The 3,102-nt window shown below is 36.7% G+C and overlaps 1 protein-coding gene across 1 annotated transcript in view; it reads right to left on the bottom strand.

The window, feature by feature from the left end:
- The window catches only part of Ipcef1 (interaction protein for cytohesin exchange factors 1), a 164,532-nt gene extending 162,764 nt beyond the window's left edge, over positions 1–1,768 (bottom strand). Inside the window, exon 1 of the mRNA XM_010628875.2 lies at positions 1,698–1,768. The gene's annotated coding sequence lies outside the window, so the exon portion shown is untranslated. The remainder of the gene's footprint in view (positions 1–1,697) is intronic.
- Positions 1,769–3,102: the final 1,334 nt, after the last annotated feature.

Genomic DNA, 3,102 nt, shown 5'->3' with positions numbered 1-3,102 from the left:
CGACCCGCTGAGCTAAACCCCCAGCCTGCCACTACCACTTCTAACACCACCTGTATAATCCCCATCATCAGCAACTCTATCAGTCACCATCTCTACTAGCTTTTCTTCTATTGCCCCTACCATGTCTGCTATCACCTCCATCACCTGGACCTTCACCTTCACCATCTCCACCTTCACCCTCACTACCTACACCATCCCCTCCACCCTCATCTTTACCTCAAGCACCATACTGCTACACCTTTCACTTTTAATCATCTCTTTTCTACATATCCTTTCTTCACTCCACACTTACATAGTTTCTCCTGCTTCACTTTAAACTCCTCCAACATTTACTTTGTTAAGTTGCAGGGTGATAGAAATAAAGCAATGGTTACTGTACCACTCTCATGAGCAATCCAAATTATTTGTTCACTCAACAACTATTTGCTGAAGGCATATATTGTAGAAAGCACTGTTCTGAACATAGTAATTCCCCCATTTGCAGGATTTTCTTCCACACCAAAAAGCTTATGTTTAGGATTTTCTTCACAAACACATTGAACATTTGTCACTCTCAACTTACTTGCACATTGTTAACCTGTGTTTTGGTTAGCAGTTCATACTGCCCAGCCTCCAAGCCAGAGAGAAAGCAGAAGTGAGCTGTTCAAGAAGGACACGCAAGTCAAAAGGAAAGTCTCAGGCAATAGTCATGAAGTAATTTCTTATCTCTTATTGCCACAGAAAACTAACGCAGAAAAGGACTTCCTATTTCCATACTCTGGTTATGTGCATTTGCCTGATGCAATTTGCCTAAAATGTTCAAGCACAATCTTTTTGGAGAAAAGATGCTTGTTCTACAGAGAAAAACAATTTAAAAATGCAATGACAAGTGCACAGACATAAAGTCCTTTTCCTTCTCACTGTGTGACAGGAGCAGAAAGAAATCCATGTATTTTTGTTTTGTTTTGTTTTGTTTCTATATTACATGTAAAATAAATAATTGTATAAAAACCAGACTGGAAATACAACTATATAATTCTTAGGATAGCATAGGGACTCACAGGCCCCTAAAGACTAATAAAATCCATTAGTGTAGTCAAAGACACTTTAACTCTTACACTTAAATTCTTCTACATATGCCAAAGCTCTGATCCTCTGACTCTGACTCTTACAATTAAATTCTTCTACATATACCAAAAGCCAAAAGCCTTAGGTGCCAAGAACACCTAGCCCTCATTTTCATACCAGAAATATTTTGTCTAGACTGTGACCTTCATCTGAGAGCAGAATCCCCCACCAGCTGTCTGCAAGGTAAAAAGGATTATCCCCAAAGAGCACAATTTCTCTCAAAAGAATAAAAGAAGTGGCCACAGAGTGTTGCCCCAAAGTGAACTCTTCAGGATCAAAACAAATGCTGAATTGAGCTTTTCTAAACCAAACTGTGGTCAACAGTCCAACCATCAATTAAACAACACTCATTTAAGAAAAAAAAAGCAGAGAGCTTATACAACTTCCTCCAAAACTCCAACAAGATCACAGTGTCTTCAACACAAGACTTCTCAACATCAGGCATATGAAGAGCTGAGTAAATATCATATCTAAAGAGCCCCATTTCAGACATCACCATTCTAAAGAGAATGTGAGGGTATACATTTTGTAACATCTTCATATGTCAAGTATTACTTCTTATGTATCAGCCAAAGGGTGACTTTACTTACATGCAACATAAAGAGAGTAAATCCAAGAGCTGTCTCTTTATCCCTGAATTCAGAAAACTCATAGTGTTCTGAGGTAAAGGTTGAGGATTCTGATCTGAACAGTCACACAAAACTATCATTAAAAGCTGACCAGAACAAAAAGTTCTTACAAAAGAAGAGGAAGTGTCATCATTACTTCCTCAATTCTATTTTCTTCCTTATATTCTTATTGAACCCCTTTTTAATTCTAGTATCCAAGACACAATATATCAAAGCAGGTATGTGTATGCTCCCTCTGACTTCCTTTATTATCAAATGCTAATTAGTTTATTCATTTCCAAGATGTATGTATAAACAGTTAGAATTGTTTTTTCTGTTTTGGAGGCAAAGATGCTTATTGATAGGTTTGGAGGGTGAGAGCATTTGCAGATGTTCTCAGCATATTGGGTTTGGACACCACATTTTAATCAATAACCTTTATTAGAGTCAATCTTTTCTTAATTCTCCCTCTTTTTTCCTGTCCTCATTATTCATAAAGCTCTACTACAGAGTACACATAAACTTGTAAAAAGCAATTGAAGATAAAAATTGTCTTAACCGTCTATTCTTTGACAGCATACATAACAGATTCTCTTAATGCTAAACGTTTTCTTTCACAAAAGGGAAGTGACTGGCTGAAAGTTATATGTATTTGAACTTATCACAAACGAATCCTACCCTTTCTTTCTCTTGAATACCAAAATCATGTTTCTCTATACATTCTTGAAAAAAAGAATCCATTCTCAGTATATTTATATTCTACTATCAAAGTAAAGGAAATAATTTATTATAAATTATCTTATTTGATAGTCTTTCAAATGTGGTAAGTATGATATTATAGTATATTAGTTACCATTTTAGTCTATTTTCTGCACTATAATTAAATACCTAAGGCTGGGAACTAAAAGGAAAGATTTTTATTTAGCACACAGTTTGAAGCTAATGAGTACCATCTGTTTGGCTCTGGTGAGGGCAGGTGACACAATTTCAGGAAAGGGTGCAGAAGAGATCACATGGATGAGATAGGCAACACAAAAATGAGCTGGGATCGTTGAACTCAATTCTACGATAACTCATTCTCTTTGGAATTAATCCTGCCCCACAAGACCTAGATTAATCCCTTCAAAAAGGTGGTACCCTCATAATCTAATTTCCTTCCATGAGCATCACTTCTTAAAGACTCACCACTTCTCAATACTAGGAAACAAGCCTTCAGCACATGACCGTGTGGGGAACACACTCAAACCATATCCCAACCATAGTGCTTATCTTTCATTACCTAATAGATCACTCCAAAATTTAGCAGCTTAACAAACAATCATCTATTGTCTCATAGTTTGTGTGGATTCAGAATTCAGGAATCTAGGCCCAGTAGTGTGAGTTTTCC

This window comes from Fukomys damarensis, unplaced genomic scaffold, assembly GCF_012274545.1.
Source record: "Fukomys damarensis isolate Sample0158 unplaced genomic scaffold, DMR_v1.0_HiC HiC_scaffold_14, whole genome shotgun sequence".
NCBI classification, from domain to species: domain Eukaryota; kingdom Metazoa; phylum Chordata; class Mammalia; order Rodentia; family Bathyergidae; genus Fukomys; species Fukomys damarensis.
This window is presented reverse-complemented; position numbering and strand designations above follow the sequence as displayed.